General features: G+C 38.1%; 1 protein-coding gene and 1 pseudogene across 14 annotated transcripts in view; one reads left to right on the plus strand and one right to left on the minus strand.

The window, feature by feature from the left end:
• Positions 1-22,755, plus strand: part of CSPP1 (centrosome and spindle pole associated protein 1) — a 168,832-nt gene that overhangs the window by 20,649 nt on the left and 125,428 nt on the right. The gene's annotated exons all lie outside the window — the stretch shown is intronic.
• Positions 11,940-22,754, minus strand: LOC116575485 (annotated as a pseudogene).

Raw genomic sequence — 22,755 nt, forward strand, 5'->3', positions numbered from 1 at the left:
GTAAATATCTTCTTCTCTTCAGTGGGTTGTCTTGTTTTGTTGATGGTTTCCTTCATTGTGCAAAAGCTTTTTATTTTAGCGTAGTCCCAGTATTTTGTTTTTGCTTTTGTTTTCTTGCCTTAGGAGACATACATAGAAAAATGATGCTAAGACTGCTGTCAGAGGGATTATTGCCTGTGTTTTTTTCTAGGAGTTCATGGTTTCAGGTCTCACATTTAGGTGTCTGTCACATTTGAGTTTATTTCTGTGTGTGGTGTACAAAAGTCATCCAGTTCCATTCTTTTGCATGTAGCTATCTAGTTTTCCCAACACCATTTTTTAAAGAGATTATCTTTTCCCCATTGTATATTCTTGGCTTCCTTTGTCATAGATTAATTGAACATGTAAGTGTGGATTTAGTTCTGGGCTAGTTATTTTGCTTCATTTATCTGTGTGTCTGTTTTTGTACCAGTACCATAGTGCTTGGATGACTACAGCTTTGTAGTGTATTTTGGAATCTCTTATTGTGATACCTTCAACTTTGTTCTTTCTCAATATTGCTTTGACTGTTCAGGATCTTTTTATTTATTTTAAAGGTTTATTTATTTGTCAGAGAGTAAGAGAGCGTGTGAGCATGAGCAGGGGGAAGGGCAGAGGGAAAGAATCCCAAGCAGACTCCCTGCTGAACGTGGAACTTTATGCTGAGCTTGATCCCCAGACTCTGAGATCACAATCTGAGTTGAAATCAAGAGTCAGATGCCCAGCTGACTGAGTCACCCAGGAGCCCCCAGGCTCTTTTTAAATTTTAGTATTGTATTTTGGAAAAGCTCCTTTATTTTTAAGGACCCCAGTTTCCTTATTTGTAACATAAAGAAGTTGGGTTATCTTCCAGACCTAAATTTTTATGAATTGAAATTTTGCTTATTGCCAAAGATAATTTTTTAAAAGTAGATTCTCTTAAGCAGTAAGGTTAGACAGAATCACTTTGAAATTCTGGGTTACAGCTTACTCTGGATTGTACCTGTCATGCCTTCATGACCTGGCACAGGTTATTTAAACTCTGTTTCCTTATCTTAAGAATTGGCATCTACCTTAAAAAGGTTATTGTAGCAATAATTGAGTACATGTGAAAAGATCACTGGCACATAGTTGGTAATAAATACTTATTTTGTGACCTCATATCTTTTTTAATGTAGGTTTTGGTTTTTGAGAATTAAGAATTTAAGAATTATTCTTTATTACATGCACAAATGATAGATAGTTTAAAGTCTAGTTTAAAGACAGTGACCTCTGTTTATTCCTTAATTGGTGTTCTTTAGGGCAATGTCTTAGGCCTTTTTGTTTCATACATTCCCTGACTGACCTTATCCACTCAGAGGCTTTATATGCCATCAGTGTGTTCATGACCCCTAAATCTGTATTCCAATCCTGATTTTTTTTTTTTTTTTAATCAGAGAGAGAGAGGGGGAGAGAGCGAGCACAGGCAGACAGAATGACAGGCAGAGGCAGAGGGAGAAGCAGGCTCCCCGCCGAGCAAGGAGCCTGATGTGGGACTCGATCCCAGCACGCTGGGATCATGACCTGAGCCGAAGGCAGCTGCTTAACCAACTGAGCCACCCAGGCGTCCCTGATTTTTTTTTTTAATTGAACTCTGGACCCATATGTCTAATTTCCTATTGGACATCTATACTTGGATGTCATGGGCTCAAAATTAACATATGCAAGATTATCTTTTTTTCTTAAACTTTCTGGTACTCTCATGAGGTGTTGCTTAGTAGCCTCGACTCCCTTTGTCCCTTTGTCTCCCACAGCAAGTAATTACATAAGTTCATTTGACTCTGCTGCTTAAATTTAAAAATAAGTTGATTTTTCTCTAATCCCACAAACATTATTTTATGCAGGCCTATGCTGTCTCAGATTTTTTTCTAATGTTCTTTTTGTTTTATGGTCTAGGCCCCCCCCCCCCCAACTAAGTCTGCACTGCCCTCATTATCCTTTCAGAAAACAAAGGATCACATTAATCTTGCTCAGCTCCTTCAGTGTATTCTTGTTTACTGTGTGATAATTTTATCCTTTTATTGCTTTTCCAAGACTGTGTTGGCTGTTTATGCCTTGTGCTTCTGTCCTGTTGATTTTCCCCATGAAGTGTTGTTTTGAATTTACTTAGCTGTCTCTTTTACTGCAGTGGTATACCAGCTTGCCTGGCATTGTATATTTGCTGCCTAGCATAGTTCCTGGCACTTTATTAAAGATGTTTTAAGTGAATGAAGGTTCTGATTGCAAAAATAAACTATTCTGTTGGGTGTGTAAAATTTAATTTTCATAGTGTTTTATTGCCAGCTGAAACAATAATTGTTTTTGTGCTTTGAAACTTATTAAAGAATAATATATAATTTGATTGATTTGATAACTTATCAGTATTCAGGTACTGACTGACTTGAATAATTGTGGCCTTAAAATTAGGCCAAATGCACATGAAAAGATGCTAAACATCACTAGTCATGAGGAAAATGCAAATTAAAACTACAAAGAGACCACATCATGCCTGTTAGAATGGTCATCATCAAAAAGACAGATAATAAATGCTGGCATGGAACCCTTGATTGCACACTATTGTTGAGTTGAAGACATGCATAGTTAAATAAGTCAGAAAAATATAGTGCATGATCTCACATGTGGAATATAAACAGAATACAAAACCAAACTCAGAAAAAGAACTCAGATTTGTGGTTACCAGAGGTGAAGGGTGGGGGCAGGGGAATTAGAGGAAGGTGGTCAATAGACCTTAATTTCCAGTTATAAATAACTACAGTGTTTAAAAATAAATAATATATAGATACATATTAGGGAAATAATGTATAACATGATGATTACAGCTAACAATGCTGTGTGACTTATAGGAAATTTGTTGAGAGTCAGTTCTAAGAGTTCTCATCAGAAGGAAAATGTTTATCTTTTTTTTCTTGCCTTTTCATTGTATCTATACAAGAAGATGGATGTTAGCAGAACCTATTGTGGTGATTATTCCACAGTATATTTAAATCAAACAGTCAAGCTATATGCCTTAAAGTTACACAGTGATGTATGTCAGTTATTTCTCAATAAGACTGGAAAGAAGTCAGGCCAAATATGTAGTTTGTCATGATGGGAAAATTGTAAAAGAGTTTGGTATTAGAGAGTTTTCTTTCTTTCCTTTTTTCTTTTTTTTGAGAGTTTTCTCATGTGGTTTCTTACAGGACTTAGGAAGCAAACTGGTCTAAAAAGGTCAAATTTGGAAATTATATTTTGAATTAAGTTCTTTGATACCCTACTTGAATAAGTAATTAAGCACAGTAGTTATCAATAATATATAAACTGGCAATATTCATTTAGCGAGTGAAAATCTATTGATAGCTCATGATGCAGCTATCATGAAACCCACTGCATTTTTCTGATTTTTCTAAATTCATATCGGTTAGTGGTAATATTTATGGGTAATGCTTATCCATGTAGCTTATTCTTCCATTCTCATTCTGTACCTCACACAGAACTATTTCAGGAGTTGGTTTTTGACACCCGACTACCCAGGGTTGAACCGAACTTCACAGTTTAAGGGCATAGTCCTCCACAAGGCTTCTCTTACTTTGGACATCAGTAGCTAGTTTTATTGGAATCCACAGGCTATCCTCTATTCTGGCTACAAATATGGGGGTTTCTACTACCCTGTCAAATTTTATAAATCACTAGAATGACTTACAGAACTCAGGAAAGTGCTATACTTCATGATTACAGTTCTGTTGTAGCACAGGCCTCAGATTAGAACTAGTCAAAGAGGAGAGATGGATTAGGAGTGGTCCGCATGTGAAGCTTCTGGCAGCCTCAGGATATGTCACCCTCCTCTCTTGCAAATTCATTGATTGCCAGCCAGCATGCCCACCTGAGTTTCAGTGTCCAGAGCTTTTACTGAGATTTCACTGGCCCTTTTACTGAGATTTCCCTCAGCCTCCAGACTCCCTATTTTCACCTGAGGTCTGGCTGATGTTAAATGGTTGAAGGGTCTAACCCTCTAATCGCATCTTTCCAGTGTGGTCTTTCTGATGTGACCAGCTCACATCTATGTTATCTCTTCAGCATAAACTATGTAGGAGCTGACCATGAATCTGTATAAACTATTGGGTATGGGTCCCAGGGACCTACCATGAATATTCCAAGCCTCTCATCACTCGGAATATTCCAAGGATTTAGAAATTAACCTTCTAGGAACCAGGACAAAGGATAGTGAAGTTCTTTATTTTATATAGCATGTACATGGTTTAGTCTATGTAAGTCAATGAAATTATGTCATTAGTAGGAATTTGTTAGAATAATTTAGGTTTAATGAAATATGGGAGTCAGCTGAAAATGACCTATAGAAGCAAATGATACTTTCTACACCATATCTAGGCACGTTAGTGATTTTTTAGTTAAAAGGAATTAGTCGACTTTTACTAACTCCTTATTGTATTTGTAACCATTATTATTATTATTATTATTTTTTAAAGATTTTATTTATTTATTTGAGAGAGAGAGACCACAAGTAGACAGAGAGGCAGGCAGAGAGAGAGAGGAGGAAGCAGGCTCCCCAATGAGCAGAGAGCCCAATGCGGGACTCGATCCCAGGACCCTGAGATCATGACCTGAGCCGAAGGCAGTGGCTTAACCCACTGAGCTACCCAGGCGCCCTGTAATCATTATTAGAAGTGCTTTCTTTAATTTTTTAAGTGTTTAGGTCTATGTACCTCAGTTAAATATCATTTTTTTAAACTTTTCTCTTTCTTAGAGAAATTGAATATTTTCATTTAGGTTGAGCATTATTACTTTTTTTTTTTTTAAAGAATTTATTTATTTATTTGACAGAGAGAGAACACAAGCAGGGGGAGTGGGAGAGGGAGAAGCAGGCTTCCCGCTGAGCAAGGAGCCTGATGCGTGGCTTGATCCCAGGACCCTGAGGTCATGCCCTGAGCTGAAGGCAGACGCTTAATGACTGAGCCACCCAGGCGCCCTGAGAATTATTACTTTGATTCTAATGCTTTATATCCTAGAAGATATTTTAATAATTGACATAATATAGCCAGTACTTTCAACATTTTTTCATATATACCTATTTTTAACCCACCATCCATAGATTGTTTGTGCTACGTTTGAAAGGTAATATTTGGCTCAAATGGTGAAGATAGAAGCATTGCTTTGTTTTGAGTTTTGTCAAAAATTTTTTTTCTAGTAAAGAAATAAAATTTGCACATGCAAAATGATAAAGTGTATAGAACAGAGACCCCCTGGTTGGCTCAGTTGGTTGGGCGTCCAACTCTTGATTTCAGCTCAGGTCATGATCTCAGAGTCTTGAGATTGAGCCCTGTGTTGAGTTCTGTGTCCAGCAGGAAGTCTGCTTCTCTCTCTCTCTGTCTCTCCCCTGCCCCTCCCCTTGCTCGTACTCTCCCTCTTTTTCTAAAATAAATAAATAAATCTTTTTTAAAAAGTACATAATAGTTTGAAAATTTGTGACCTTCCCAACCCTACCCTTTAGTCTTCTTCTTAAGCAGTATCTTGTATATAATTTCATGGTTAGACTGTGCATATGTGTATATACCCCTTCTTTTTCTCTATATCTGGTATTATAGATCCTGTTCTGTATTTGAAAATACTAGTTTTGTGATTTACAGTATAGGGACTTGACCACAGCCTTTTGAGATTAAAAAGCAGTGGTATGCATCTATTTGACCTGGAGCAGTTCCTGTCTAAGGTTTTCATTGTAGATGCAAGAAGAAAGTGTCCTAATTGTGGCAGCCATTATTGAATGGGGGAATACAGAGGAAAACATGTAGAAAGAATTTTTGCAACTCAGAAATAACTTGTAAATACTGAAGAGCCAGTTATATTCCAAAAAAGAAACTGAAATTTTAGTTAAAAAAAGGTAACCTAGACCTGGGCATAAAACTGTATTAGCCAGCCTTTATCTCTGTGTTTAAAGAAAGTTCATTGTGTACCAAACTGGTACTTGCTGTGGATTATGGAAGATGTCATATAGCACTTACTGTGTTATATTGAAATTATATGCTTGCTTGTTTATTGTCTAGATGCTGTTCTTTGCTTTTGGGCAAAGACTTATATACCTGTTTATCTCCCCAAGACCAGCAAAGTACCTGGCGTATAGGTGGTGCTCAGTAAATATTAAATGAAGATTTACTGAGTCAGTATGTATCTTGGAGGAGAGGTTAGCTTTTAAATGTGACAATGTTGAAATTTATTTTGAAAAACTAAATACAGAGTAAGAAGAAATCCATTAAGAAACTTAATATTTTCAGTAACTTATTTAATAAAATTTCATGAATTAAAGGAAATACTAAAGACAATTTTCTTTTTTTAAAGACTTTACTTACTAGAGAGAGAACGAGAGCGCGCAAGCATGAGAACAGGGAGGGTAAGAGGGAGAAGCAAACGCCCCACTGAGCAGGGAGCCCAATGCAGGACTCGATCCTGGGACTCCAGGATCTTGACCTGACCTGAGGGCAGTTGCCTAACAACTGATTCACCCAGTTGCCCTAAAAACAATTTTCTATCAAAAACGGTCTCATTGGGGCGCCTGGGTGGCTCAGTGGGTTAAGCCTCTGCCTTTAGCTCAGGTCATGATCTCAGGGTCCTGGGATTGAGCCCCACATTGGGCTCTCTGCTCAGCAGGGAGCCTGCTTCCCCCTCTCTCTCTGCATGGCTCTCTGCCTACTTGTGATCTCTCTCTGTCAAATAAATATATAAAACCTTAAAAAAAATGGTCTCATTAATAAGAAGAAAAAGATGTTAGGTACCTTAGATAAATCTTCAAATTCAGCAATTAATATGTCACTGTATTTGTCAGTGTTCTTCAGAGAACCACAAGAATGTGTATGTATAAGTAAATACATATAATACATAAATAAACACCCACACACATATTTAGAGAGAGAGAAATAATTAAGGACTTGGCTTGTGATTATGGAGGCCGGAAAGTCTAATATCTGTAAGGTAAGCTGTGAAGCTGGTGACCCAGGGAAGAGCTAATGTTGCAGTTCTATGTCTGGAGATTGTTGGCAGAATTCCTTCTTGCTTGGAAAAGGTCAGCCTTCATTAAGGCCTTCCACTGATGGAATGAGGCCCACTCACATTATGGAGGGCAGGTTGCTTTACTCAGAGTCCACCAGTTTAAGTGTTTATCTCATCCAAAAAGTGCTCTCACAGAAACATCCATAATAACATTTGACCAAATATCTGGACACCATGGCCCAGCCAAGTAGGCCCCTAGAATTAACCATCAGAGTCACTAATGGAATCTTTTCTTTTTTTGACTTTCTTTACAAGTGGTATAGAAAAAAATGTTAAAAATTCATTGTAAGTAGGGGGTACCTCGGTGGCTCAGTTGGTTAAGCAACTGCTTTTGGTCAGGTCATGGTCCTGGAGTCCTGGGATCGAGTCCCGCATCAGGCTCCCAGCTCCGCGAGGAGTCTGCTTCTCACTCTGACCTTTTCCCCTCTCATGCTCTCTCTCTTACTCTATCAAATAAATCTTTTTTTTTTTTTTTTTTAAGATTTTATTTATTTATTTGGGGCACCTGGGTGGCTCAGTAGGTTAAAGCCTCTGCCTTCGGCTGGGGTCATGATCCCAGGGTCCTGGGATCGAGCCCTGCATCGGGCTCTCAGCTCAGCGGGGAGCCTGCTTCCCTTCCTCTCTCTCTGCCTGCCTCTCTCCCTCCTTGTGATCTCTGTCTGTCAAATAAATAAATAAATAAATAAAATCTAAAAAAAAAAAAAGATTTTATTTATTTATTTGACAGACAGAGATCACAAGGAGGCAGAGAGGCAGGCAGAGGAGGGGAAAGCAGGCTCGTTGCTGAGCAGATAGCTCAATGCGGGGCTTGATTCCAAGACCCTGGGATTATGACCTGAACCGAAGGCAGAGGCTTTAACTCACTGAGCCACCCAGGCACCCTCAAATAAATCTTAAAAAAAAAAAAAATGGAAGTAGGATTTCACATAGTTGTTAGCACCAGTAAATCTTTAGTGTTTGCTGACTTGTTTAATATTGCAGTTGTGTTATGTGGACAAGTTAGACCTCTTAGACAAAATTGATAAATTACTAGAAAGACTCAAATTACTGAAATTAATTGAAGAAGAAATGAAAAATCTAAATAGACATATAACATGTAAAGAAATTGAAATCTTTATTACAAGTCTTTCACAAAGAAAAGCCTAGGCCTGGATGGTTTTGTTTTTGAAATCTACCAAATGTTTAAAGGAGCAATAGGGGCACCTGGGTGGCTCAGTGGGTTAGGCTGCTGCCTTCGGCTCGGGTCATGATCTCAGGGTCCTGGGATCGAGTCCCGCATCGGGCTCCATGCTGAGCAGGGAGCCTGCTTCCCTCTCTCTCTCTCTGCCTGCCTCTCTGTCTGCTGTGATCTCTCTCTGTCAAATAAATTAAAAAAAAAAAAAAATAAAGGAGCAATAATACCATTCTTTTATAAACTTGAAGCAAAAGAGAAAGGCACACTTCCCAACATATATTGTGAGGCCAGTATTATCCTAATATCAAGGCCAGATGAAATTTTCGTAAGAAAAGTAAATTACAAGGTAGTATGTCTTTTGAATATTGATTCAGAAATCATAAACAAAATATTAACAGATTGAATCTAACAACATATAAAAATGATTATACACTCTGGCCAAGTGAGCTTTATCATAGCAATGCAAGTTTTTAGTCTTAATATTTCAAAATTAATATATACCAGATTAATAGAATTAAGGACAGAAAGCACATGGTTTTCTCAATAGTTGCAGAAAAAGCATTTGACCAAATCCAACACCGATTTATAATAAAAACTGTCAACAAACTTGGATTAGAAGAGATCTTTCAATTCTGAAATAGGGCATCTGTGAAAAACCTATAGCCAGCATCACACTTAATAGTTTATGACTACAAAGCTTTCCTTCTAAGAGCAGGAAAAAGACAAGATGTGTAAAGTTACCACTTCATTCAGCTTTGTGCTGAGGGTTCTAGCCAGTGTAATGAAAGACTACAAGAAATACAAAGCATCAAAGTTAGAAGTAAAACTGTCCTTGTTTGCAGATGGCATGATTCTGTTTGGAGAAATCCTAAGGACTCCACAAAAAAACTATTAGAAATCACGAGCTTATTAGCAAGTTCACAGAATATGAGATCAATTAAAAAAAAGTTGTTTCTTTATATTAGCAATGAACAATATGAAAATATTAAGTAAACTATTCAGTTCCAGTAAATGGTGTAGTGCAGTAAAAAGTGATCTCTTTGGATTCTTGTGTGTTTTTCATGGTCTTTAGTGCAATATTGTAAACTTTGGGTTACACCCTGGAATCCATACAAAGTGCCGCTAGTGATGCTGGGAGTGCCCCCAAGAAGCAAAGTCCTATTACAATAAAAATTGAATTGGTTGATACTTTGATTAAGGTCTACTGCTGTGGTTGGCCCAGCATTTCAAGATCATCGAATTCTGTGTTCAGGACCACTGTGAAAAAGAAAAAAAAAGGAAATTCATGAAGCCATTGCTCTGCTGCGCCAGCAGGTGTGAAAACCTTGCACTTTTTGAGAATGCCTTTTCATGTTTTATTGAAAATAGAACCTTTATGTGGGTGCAGGATTGCTATAAGAAAGGCATACCTATATACTGTACTATGATTTGAGGAAAAGCAAAGTTATCATTTGGCAACTTAAAGCAAAAGGAAGATGAAGAATCTAAAGGTGGAGAATTTAATGCCAGCAAGGGATGGTTGGATAATTTTGGAAGGAGGTTTGTCTTAATGCCAAGATAGCAGGGGAAGCAGCTCCTGCAAATGAGGAGGCAGCAGACAAATTCCCAGATGCCATTAAGAAAATCATTGAGGAGAAAGAATATCTGATTGAACAAGTTTTAATGCAGATGAAGGTCCCCTATTTCGAAAATAAAAATACCACAAAGGACACATGTTAGTAAGGAAAAGAAGCAGTTGATATTGGACAGTGCCCCTGACTACCCAGAACCCCATGATTTCAACACTGAAGATGTTGAATATTCTACTTGCCCCCAAACACAGCATCTTTTTATTCAGCCTCTAAATCAGGGGGTTATATGGACCTTTGTAGCTCATTACATATGGTACTCCATGGAGAGGATTGTCAGCAGTATGGAAGAGAGAACCCTGGTAGGGAGAGCACCGTGAAAGTCTGGAAGGATTGAAGAGGTCATCATTTGTATAGGAAAAGCCATGAAAGCCATTAGGCCTGCAGCAATAAATTCCTGCCGGAGAAAACTGTCTCCAGATGTTGTGCATGACTTCATAGGATTTATAGCAGAGCCAGTCAAGGAACTTATGAAAGAGATTGTGGATATGGCCAAAAAAAAAAAAAAAAAGATTTCAAGATAAGAATCTTGGAGAAGTTCAAGAGTAAGTAGACACCATGCCAGAGGAATTAATAGAAGATGACTCAGTGGAGATGAGTACTTCCAAACCATGGCAAATGATGAGAAGAAAGACCTCGAAGAGCAGTGATAGAAAACAAATTGACATCTGACAATCTGGCAGAAGTGTTTGAGTTATTCAAGACTGCTTTGACTTCTTTCACAACAGGGGCTCTTTGGTGTTATGGGCACTGAAATTAGAGGATATGGTGGAGGAAGGATTGATAGGGTATAGAATCGTTTTTAGAGAAATGAAAAAACAACAGTTAAATTACAGTGTATGTTCCTAAAGGGATACCAAGTGTGACAGCCTCTCCTGGCTTTGCTCCCTCTTCTTCCACTTCTTTTGCTTCTAAGACAGCAAGACCAATGCCTCTTTTTCCTCCTCTTCAGCCTACTCATTGTGAAAATGACAGGGATGAAGACCTTTATGGTGATCCCTTCCACTTAGTGAATAGTAAGCAGTTATTGTGCTGTACAGTAGTTGCAGTTATCTTTTGTGTCTTAGTGTGAAAGTTTAATAACTCTATGGTAAGAACTGTATATTTTTGTGTTATTATTATTGCCTAAATATTCGTTGCATAGAACATTGCATGCAAGACTTCTATGGAAATGGATAGCCTATCCTTGTGTAGGAACAAGGTGAGTGATGTTTACTATAAAATTAATTAGGTTTCCTATGTTTTATATATTTGCTTTCAAAGAATTATATTATCATACAGTATGCCTCTCTTGTAACTGAAGAAACTATCATACTATCATCATAGATAAGTGGTTTTTAAACTAATGTGACAATGTTTCCTATACTATATTATGAATATGACTGTAATACTGTATGCCATAAAAATTTTGTAACAGTTCATTAGTGTATAGGTTAGGCTACCATGAAACATTTGTATCAATTTTATGAGGCTACCATAAAGTAATCATGTTGCTGCTTCTTTGTTATTAATACATGTCATTATACCTGCAAATATAAATTTCTTTTTCACATTGTCTTGTTATTTTTTTAAGTAAGTTCTGCACACAATGTGGGGCTTGAAAGGGGATCTTCACTCTACTGACTGAACCAGCCAGGCACCCATTATCATTTCATTTTTGATGTTTAGTGTTAGTAATACATATAGTTTTGACAATATTTTAGTCAAAAGATAAATAAGATAATATTGATGTAGGTACCAATGTGATTCATCTCGTAAATAGATGATGTACACTTAACAGTATTGATAAATATAGTAAAGTACTATCAATGTATTTTCCTTATGATTTTTTAGGGGAGGGAGAAAGTCACTTTATTCTAATTAATTCACAGTTGAGAATATCACAAAGGGTGATTTAAGGAGACACACAAACATCTGCCCAGCGCCAAGCTCAGAACATTTCAGTGAACGTCTACATAGTAAGAATACCCTTTTTCATTCTAAATCCAAAGATAGCTGTATTTAATTATGAAGGAGAGGTTCACCTGGTGGTTTTATACTTTATATATTCACTATTAATTATATTTTTATGCTAAATTAACTTGGTCATGAAAGATGATTTTCCATATCTTTAATCTGAACTTCTTGATTAGGCTAATTGCATATCTGCGCTGTTTCAGTACCTCGCTGAAACCTTCACAAAGCTTAAGGTCATCCTGGTTCTGGGCACATTGCAGAAACTGTTTCACCTCCTAGTGGCATGGGTCAAACTGCTGCTGCTGGTATGCTGGCTGGGTTCCCAGAGGCTTCTGGTAAGTGATGTCAGGCCTTGAAGGCTCAGCATTACTTTCTTCACAAGCCCCAAGTAATGGCATGACCCATCCTGTGCCCAACAGCAGAGCCCACAGCCACGCCATCTGCTGTGGTTGCCATCTGGGCTATGAGACCTGGCTGCCGCAGCATATGGTGGAGCTGCTGCTGAGGGCTGAGTTGCTGGTGCTGGTCTAGGCACAGCTCTCATCTGAGGTGCCCGGCTGGCTGGAGGGACCATGTGGGAGGTGTGCCTCCAGCTTGCACGGGGCTTGGTTACTTGCAGAGCATCTCAGTATCTAGAAGTCTGAGATTTAGTGGAGATCCCAGCGGCTTCTTCCATACGATTTAAGGAACATTTTCCTTAGCTTGTGTGGGGGTGCTTGGGTGGCTTAGTCGTTAAGCATCTGCCTTCGGCTCAGGTCACGATCCCATGATCATGGGACCAAGCCCCACATCGGGCTCCCTGCTCAGCAGAAAGCCTGCTTCTCCCTCTCCTACTCCCCTTGCTTATGTTCCCTCTTCTGCTGTGTCTCTGTCAAATAAATAAATAAAATCTTAAAGAAAGAAAAAAGAAAGAAAAAGGTATGGGCGCCTGGGTGGCTCAGTTGGTAAGGCGACTGCCTTCAGCTCAGTTCATGATCCTGGAGTCCCAGGATCGAGTCCCACATCAGGATCCCTGCTCAGCAGGGTGTCTGCTTCTCCTCCTGACCCTCTCTCCTCTCATGCTCTCCCTCTCTCTCATTCTGTCAAATAAATAAATAAAATCTTAAAAAAAAAAAAAAGTATGTATAGATTTTCAGTGGCATGGGGATTGCCACTCCCCCTCCCCCATTGTTCCAGAGTCACCTGTTCTTAAAAGTATATTTAACAAACTGTGCGAGACTTATACACAGAAAACTACAAAATGTGTCAGAGAAATTAAAGAATGTACAAGTGGAAGGAGAGACATTCTATGTGCATGGATTAGAAGTCTCTCAACATTATCAGATTGCCAAGGCATAGCAGAGATGCTTGTGACTATTGTAAGGTATACAACAAGGCAAGCAGTGTTCAAATTAACTCATGAAAAGTTCCCTCCTCTCCAGGAATTAAAAAATATCTTAATTCTCAGTGTTCCTAATGTTTTAAACTTTAGTATAATAAATAGTTGTTTCCTTTTTCTTAATTTCCATATATGTTTATAACTGACAGGGTTTGTTGTTGTTATTGTTGGTAGTGGGTTTTTTTTTTTTTAAGATTTTATTTATTTGACAGAGGCAGAGAGAGCCAAGCAAGGGGAGCAGCGCATAGAGGGAAAGGGAGTCAGAGCAGGGAGCCCAACCTGAGTTGAAGGCAGATGCTTAACCATCTGAGCCACCCAGGTGCGCCCCTGTAGTAGGTTTTTTTTTTGTTGTTGATTTGTTTTGTTTTTTACTCTTTTGACAAAAGTTCATAAAAGTCACAGAACAATCATAGTTTTCCCATTGATCTTTAAGATTGCTCCACCATTTCATTTTGTGTGGTGATCAGTGCAGTACCAGCAGGCTTCTTGATAGCTGATTTATAAGGAAATAAAAAGAACTTGGATAGCCATGACAGTCTTGAAGAAAAAATTGGAAATAAAGTTGGAAAACTTAGTGTTATTATATATAAAGACTTGGTATGAAATTATAGTAATTAAGACTATTTAGTTTTGGCATGAGGTTAGACAAATAGACCATAGGGACAGAATAGAGAGGATTTAAACAAATCCATTATATACAGATATCTGTTTTATGACATAGCTGCCTCTGCAATTCAGTGGAGAAAAGAATGGTCTTTCCAGTAAATGGTTAAGTTAGGCATCCATACTAAAGAAGAGAAAAAAAAGAAACCTTAACCTATACCTCAAACTGCGTAACGGTATTAATTCAAGAGGAATCACAGAGCTAAAGGTAAAACTTAATAGTATAAAGCTCTTAGAGAAAACATAGGAGAATGTCTTTGAGATGTTGGGGGTAGACGAGAATGTCTTAAATAAACAGGAAAAGAGCTAATCATAAAAGAAAAGTCTGATAAAATGGACTTCATTAAAATTAAGAACTATTCATCACAGGGGTGCCTGGGTGGTTCAGTGGGTTAAGTGTCTGCCTTCAGCTCAGGTCATAATCCCAGAGTCCTGGGATCCAGTCCCATGTTGGGTTCCCTGCTGAGCAGGGCGTCTGTTTCTCCCTCTCGTTCTACCCCTCCCCCCACTTGCATGTGCTTGCTCTCAAATAAAATCTTAAAAAAAATTATTGGTTTCTCTTTATTATTTTTCTTGCCTGTTTCTCATCCTCCTACTCCCCCTGCTTGTGTTGTCTCTCTCAAGTAAATAAAATCTTTTTTTTTTTTAAAGAACTATTCATCATAATACATAGCAGCCATGGGTATATGTATAAAATCTGTGTATGTTTATGGTGTAAGAGAATGGTCCAGTTTGATTCTTCTATATATAGCTGTCCAATTTTTCCAGCACCATTTATTGAAGAGACTGTTTTTCTTCCATTGGATATTTTTTCCTCCTTTGTCGAAGATTATTTGACCACGTAGTTGAGGGTCCATATCTGGGCTCTGTGTTCGGTTCCATTGATCTATGTGTCTGTTTCTGTGTCAGTACCATGCTGCCTTGGTGCTCACAGCTTTGTAATATAGCTTGAAATCAGGCAACATGATGACCCCAGCTTTCTTTTTTCCTTTTTCAATATTTCCTTGGCAATTCAGGGTCTTTTCTGGTTCCATACGTATTTTAGGATTGGTTGTTCTAGCATTTTGAAAAATGCCACTGGTATTTTCATCAGGATGGTATTGAAAGTATAGATTGCTCTGGGCAGCGTAGTCATTTTAATGATGTTTATTCTTCCGATCCAAGAGCATGGAATGTTCTTCCATCTTTTTGTGTGTTCTTCAGTTTTTTTTTCATGAGTGTTTCATAGTTCTTAGAGTATAGATCCTTTACCTCTTTGTTTAGGTTTATTCCAAGGTATCTTACAGTTTTTTGGTGCTATTTAAGTGGAATTGATTCTCTAATTTCTCTTTTACAGTTTCATTGTTAGTGTGTAAGAAAGCAACTGATTTCTGTGCATTGGTTTTTGTATCTTGCCACATTACTGAATTGTTGTATGAGTTTTAGTAATTTGGGGGTGGAGACTGCTGGGTTTTCCACAAAGTGTCATGTTATCTGTGAAGAGAGAGAGTTTGATTTCTTCTTTGTTAATTTGAATACCTTTTATTTCTTTTGGTTGTGGGATTGCTATTACTAGGACTTCTAGTACTGTGTTGAACAATAGTGGCAAGAGTGGGCATCCTTATGTCCCTGATCTCAGTGAGAAGCTGTCAGCTTTTTCCTATTGAGAATGATATTCACTGTGGATTTTTCATAGATGGATTTTATGAAGTTGAGGAATGTGTCCTCTATCCCTATACTCTGAAGAGTTTTAATCGGGAAAAGATGCTGTATTTTGTCAAATTTTTTTTTTTTTTTTTTGCATCAGTTGAGAGGACCATGTGGTTCTTGTCTCTTCTCTTATTTACGTGTTCTATCACATTGATTTGTGAATGTTGAACCACCCCTGCATGCCAGGGATAAGTCCCACCTGGTTATGATGGATAATCCTTTTAATGTACTGTTGGATCCTGTTAGCTAGGATCTTGTTGAGAGTTTTGGCGTCCGTATTCATCAGGGATATTGGTCTGAAATTCTCCTTTTTGATGGGGTCTTTGGCTGGTTTGGGGATCAAGGTGATGTTGGCCTCCTAGAAAGAGTCTGGAAGTTTTCCTTCTATTTCTATTTTTTGAAATAGCATCAGGAGAGTAGGTATTATTTCTCCTTTGAATGTTTGGTAGAGTTCCCCAGGGAATCCATCAAGCCCTGGACTTTTGTTTTTTGGGGAGGTTTTTGATCACTGCTTCAATTTGTTACTAGTTATTGGTGTATTCAGGTTGTCAGTTTCTTCCTTTTTCAGTCTTGGAAGTTTATAGGTTTCTAGGAATGCATCCATTTCTTCTAGGTTGCTTAACTTATTGGGATATAGCTGTTGATAATAATTTCTGATGATTGTTTCTATTTCCTTGATGTTAGTCATGATCTCCCCGCTTTCATTCATAATTTTATTAATTTAGGTCCTTTCTCTTTTCTTCTGAGTAAGTCTGGCCAGTGGTTAGAGATCTTATTAAGTTATTGATCTTATTAACTCTTTCAAAGAATCAGCTTATAGCTTCATTAAATGTTCTACTGTATTTCTAGTTTCTAATTCATTGATCTCTGCTGTAATTTTAATTATTTCCCTTCTTGTGTGTGGGTTAGGTTTAATTCGTTGTTGATTCTCCAGATTTTTTTTTTAAGATTTTATTTATTTATTTGACAGAGATCACAAGTAGGCAGAGAGGCAGGCAGAGAGAGATGAGGAAGCAGGCTTCCTGCTGAGCAGAGAGCCCGATGAGAGGCTTGATCCCAGGACCCTGAGATCATGACCCGAGCTGAAGGCAGAGGCTTTAACCCACTGAGCCACCCAGGCGCTTTGATTCTCCAGATTTTTAAGGTGTAAAGACAGTTTGTATATTTGGGGTTTTTCTGTTTTTTTGAGTGAGGCTTGGATGGCTATATATTTCCCCCTTTAGGACCACATTTGCCATACCCCATAGGTTTTGGATCGATGTGTCTTTGTTGTCATTGGTTTCCATGAATTGATTAAGTTCTTTGATTTCCTGATTGACCTGAACATTCTTGAGCAGGATGGTCTTTAGCTTCCAAGTGTTTGAATTTCTTCCAGATTTTTTCTTGTGATTGAGTTCCAGTTTCACAGCATTGTGGTCTGAGAACATGCAGGGAATAATCTCAGTCTTTTGGTATTAGTTAAGATCTGCTTTGTGACCCAGGATGTGATCTGTTCTGGAGAAAGTTCCATGCGTGCTCAGGAAGAGTGAGTATTCTGTTTTAGGGTGGAATGTTCTGTATATATGAGGTCCATCTGGTCCAGTGTGTCATTCAAAGGTCTTGTTTCTTTGTTAATTTTCCGCTTAGTTGATCTGTCTGTTGCTGAGAGTGGAGTGTTAAGGTCTCCTACAATAAATGTATTATCAGTATGTCTATTTTGATTAACAGTTGGCTTATGTAGTTGGCTGCTCCCGTGTCAAAGGCATAGGTATTTACAGTTGTTAGATCTTCTGGTTGGATAGGCACTTTAAGAATGATGTAGTATCCTTCTGTATCTCTGACTACAGTCTTTAACTTAAAATCTAATTTGTCTGATAGGAGAATTGCTACCCCATCTTTCTTTTGAGGTCCATTGGCATGAAAAATGGTTCTCCATCCCTTCATTTTCAGTCTGACTGCATCTTTAGGTTCCAAACAAGTCTCTTATAGACAGCATATGGATGGATCATGTCCTTTTATATGGTCTGCAACTCTGTGCCATTTCATGGGAGCATTTAGGCCATTCATGTTGAGAGTGACAATTGAAAGAATTTTATTGATGTCATGTTGCCTGTGAAGTCTTTGTTTCTAAAGATTGTCTCTGTAAATTGCTGTTCTATATCACTCTTGGGGTCTTTCTCCTTTTATAGAACCCTCCTTTAATATTTCTGGTAGGGCCAGCTTTGTGGTCACATACTTCTTTGAGTTTCTGCCAGTCTTGGAAGCTCCTTGTCTGTCCATTCATTCTGAATGACAGTCTTGCTGGATACAGTATCCTTATTAAAATGTCTGTGCTGCCAAGAACAATCTATATTTTCAATGCCATCCTAATCAAAATACCCATGGCATTATTCAAAGTGCTGGAACAAGCAATCCTAAAATTTGTATGGCACAGAAAAGACCCTTCACCAAGGGAATGTTGAAAAAGAAAACAAAGCTGGGGCATCACATTGCCTTATTTCAAGCTATGTTACAAAACTGTGATCATCAAGGGCAGCATGGTATTGGGACAAAAACAGATACATAGATTGGTGGAAATGAATAGAGAGCCCAGCTATGGACTCTCAACTCTATGGTCAACTAATCTTTGACAAATCAAGAAAAAAAATCCAGTGGGAAAGAGACAGTCTCTTCACCAGTAAATGGTGCTGGGAAAATTGGATAGCCACATGCAGAAGAATGAAACTAGACCATTCTCTTATACCATTCACAAAGATAAACTCTAAATGGATGAAAGACCTTAATGTGAGACCGGACTCCGTCTAAATCCTAGAGGAGAACATAGGCAGTAACTTCTTCAGCATCAACCGCAGCAACTTCTTTCAGGACATGTCTCCAAGGCAAGGGAAACAAAAGCGAAAATGAACTTTTGGGACTTAATCAAGATAAAAAACTCTGCACAGCAAAGGAAACCTTCAGCAAAACAAAGACGCAACCACAGAATGGGAGAAGATATTTGCAAATGACACTACAGACAAAAGGCTGATATCCAAGATCTTCTCAAACTCAACACCCAAAAAACAGGTGAGTCAAAAAATGGGCAGAAGACATGAGCAGATACTTCTCCAAAGAAGACATAAAAAAAGCTAACAGACACATGAAAAAGTGTTCATCATCATTAGCCATCAGGGAAATTCAAATCAAAACCACATTGAGATACCACTTACACCAGTTAGAATGGCAAAAATCAACAAGGCAAGAAAATTAAATATAGAGCTACCCTGTGACAAAGCAACTGCACTACTGGGTATTTACCCGAAAGATGCAGATGTAGTGAAAAGAAGGGCCATATGCACCCCAATGTTCATAGCAACAGTGTCCACAATAGCCAAAATGTGGATAGAGCCAAGATGCCCTTCACAGACAAGTGGATAAAGAAGTTGTGGTCCTTATACACAATGGAATATTTCATCACCATATTCTATTTTGGGACTTACATGCTTCTTGTCCTCCCTGCATCAAGAAGGTTGGGACTGGAAGAGGTTATGCTAAGTGAAATAAGTCAAACAAAGAAAGTCAATTTTTATATGGTTTCAGTTATTTGTGGAACATAAGGAATAGCATGGAGGACATTAGGAGAACGAGAAATTGGAGGGGGAGACGAACCATGAAAGACTGTGGACTCTGGGAAACAAACAGGGTTTTAGAAGGGAGGGGGTTGGGAGGATGGGTGAATCTGATGGGTATCAAGAAGGGCATGGATTGTATGGAGCACTGCGTGTTTTATGTAAACATTGAATCATGGAACACTACATCAAAAACTAATGATGTACTGTAGTGGTGACTAACATAACAATAAAAAATTTTTTAAAAATCTACATATGTTTCTATGTATGTATATGTGTGTGTATAAAATTTATATATCAGAAGACAACCATTCAATTCTGAAAATGGACAAAAGACTTGGATAGCTGTTTTCAAGAAGGAAATCCAAATGCATTGCAAAGATGATCAGCATCATTAGTTGTTAGGAAATACAGATTGAAACTACATTGAGACACCATTGCACAGAAGTATAATGTCTAATATTTACAATACCAAGAGTGGGCAAGGCTGTGAATTAACTAAAACTCATTCATAGCTTGTAGGGATGGATAACGGTGCAGCTTTGAAAAACTGGCAATATCTACTAAACACTGTGACCTTATCCAGTGACCCAAGAATTCCACTCCTAGGAAAATAGCCAAGAGAAATACACGTGTTCACCAAAGACATGTACAAGAATGTCAGTGGAATTTTGTTCATAATAGTGCTTCCCCCACCCTCCCAAACAGCAGGGAGCAGCTCAAATATCTGTTAACTGTAGGATGGATTAAAAAAAAATTGTGATGTATTCATACAATGAAAGGAGTCACAAACTTAAAGCCGTGCATATAGCTACATGGCTGAATCCCACAGAAGTAATATTGACTGAAAGAAGTAAAATGTGAAAGATCACAAACTTAATGATTATTTTTATTTGAGATTCAAGAAGTATTTCAACGCATCCACATTAATAGAAGTCTGAATACTTGTAAGCTCTGGGAGGGAGTATTCATAGGGAAGGAGCATAAGTGTCCCTTGTGAGGTGGAAAGAAATCAAGTTGTTACAATAGTGCATACTTCTGTACAAATTCATTGAGGAATATACCTAAGATTGTGCTTTTTGGTATGTATATTCTTCCTCAATTTTTAAAAACTGGGCTTGTGAGACAAAGTTTTCTTTGCTTTCCACAGTAGAAAGTGCTTAAAATCAGTATTTTGGGATTTGCCAGAAAACTTTGATTTATTGATACCCTATACATTTGACAAGAGAAACCATTAAAGATAATTTTTTTAAAAGATTTTATTTGAGAGAGAGCGCACAGGGAGGGGGGAGGAAGGAAGGGCAGAGGAAAAGGGAGAAGCAGATTCCCTGCTGAGCCACAAGCCCAATGCGGGACCCAGTCCCAGGACCCTGGGATCATGAACTGAGCTGAAGGCAGATGCTTAACTGACTGAGCCACGGAGATGCCTCACCAATAAAGATAGTTTAAACCAAGCAGGAACCTGATGCTTGAAAGGTCAATAGAAATTAAAGTCTACTATTCTTTCTGCTATTGCTACTACTACCAGCTAACCTATATTGAGTGCGTTCTGTGTGCCAGATGCTGTGCTATATTTTCTTCCTTCATTTAATCTGGAGTTGGAGTAAAGGCCGTATTCTTTTTTGGGACTTACATGCTTCTTGTCCTCCTTGTAACCTAACACCTTTGAAATTCGCAGGATCAGTCTCCTGTATTCACTTCTTACTGCAGTTATTCACAGATTCAGAGCCATTCCTAATTCCTTAAATATTTAGTGCCTTTCAGTTTCTTGGCTTCTTCATGTTGTGATATTGTTTACCACTCTTCTCAGCCACTCGCTTAAATAGTTCTGTCTTCGACCTCTGTTACCAGTGGCTGAATTACAGTTCCAAGTATTTTCTTTGATGACCACTTCTCGTTTTTTCAGCTGATTTTCTCTTGTATCCTGCCTCTGACAAGTATTCCAAATATTTGACATTACCAGGACTTAACCCTCCATTGACTCTACTCCCTTGAAGGACCTACCCTGTCATTATTTCCTTCCTTATGCAGCCTAAATTCCATGGCCTATATTATTGGACTCCCTTGCACACCCTTATCTTTCTTGCCTCTGTTTCCCTTTATCTTATCCTTTTGCTAAATCTCATCTCTTGTTAAATCTGTCTCTGAGTCTGATGTGTGCTGCTATGTATGTAGCTGCAGTTGGGTGGTGAAACCCTACAACCAGGTACTTGTTTTTACTTTAAAGTACCTACTACTAACCTAAGGTGTGTCCTCACTGCTGTTGGTGGGTTTATTACATTTCCCTAATCCATTGCTATCCTGTTCTACAAGGTAGCTATTTTATTTTTTCTTCTCTCCTCAAACTCCATTCCCCATCCCCCTGTCCATGGTTTTACTTTGTATTTCACTGCAAAATAGAAGAATTAGAATTAGGTAAATTAGAATTAGGTAAATTAGAATTTACCCTTACCTCTGCCAGCCAGCCCTCATCTGTACTATAGTCTGCCTTGTCTTCTGTTACCATAGATTGTCATTGTTAGACCAACTCCTCTCCTTATATAGCATTCTGTCCCTTTTCACTGAAAATATCATCACTCCATCAGATTTTCTCATCTTAATCATAAATTATTTTTCCTTTCTTTTAGAACATTTCTGTATTGCTATATCTCCTATTTTGTAAAATCCTTTATGTTCCTCCAGTTACTGTCAATTTCTAGGTTCTTCATTGTAGCAAAAGTTAGAGTTGTTTATGTTTATTTATAATCTCCAATTCCTCTCACCTTGGTTTCTTAAAACTTTTCCAGTCAGGGTTACTTCTGTGCTGCTCACCCACAAACATCAAGGTGTATAGTAACCCTTATGTAACTACATATAATGAGCAGTGTACAGATCTTAAATTTTTTAACCTACCTGCTCCATTTAGCATCTTACTGCTTTCTTGGAGTATTTTCTTCGCTTGGCTCCTGGTTGTCTTCCTATCTTACTAGTTCCTCTTTGTGTAGAACACTTGTAACAAAGCAGGCCTGGGAATGATTATCCTTAGAAAGTCCTGTCTGTAAGGTTGGCCCGTGGCTAGTATCTTGAACTTAAGTAGTAAACAGTTTCCTGTACTGGTCTAAAACTTCCTCTAAATGATAAGGTCATTGTGCCTAAATAAAATTGTTTGTGTAAGCCCTATGATCAAGTAGAACACCTGCTTTCCTTTTGGGGAATCTGGAATCTTGGTGTATGCTTGGCAGAGGATGTCTATGTGAACAGCTCTAAATAAAAACCAGGGGCATTGAGTCTCTAATGAGCTTTCTTAGTAGACAACACTTCACATTATGTTGTAACAAGTTGTGTCCTATGGGATTCCATTGGGGAAGAGTTCTTGGAAGTTTGTACCTAGTTACCTCTGGACTTTGTTGTGTGAGCCTTTTCCCTTTGCTAATTTTGCTTTGTATTCTTTCATAGTAATAAACTGTAATCATTAATATAATGCATTATGTAAGTCTTTCTAGTGAATCACTCAGCCTGGAGGTAGCTTGGAAGACTTCCAGCAGACTCCTTTTCAATATATTTTTCTGGTTCCTTTTCAACTCCCTTACCTCTAAATTTGGGTACTTGAAGAATCCATCTTCCGTGACCATA

The sequence above is a fragment of the Mustela erminea genome, chromosome 16, assembly GCF_009829155.1.
Source record: "Mustela erminea isolate mMusErm1 chromosome 16, mMusErm1.Pri, whole genome shotgun sequence".
Classification (NCBI taxonomy): domain Eukaryota; kingdom Metazoa; phylum Chordata; class Mammalia; order Carnivora; family Mustelidae; genus Mustela; species Mustela erminea.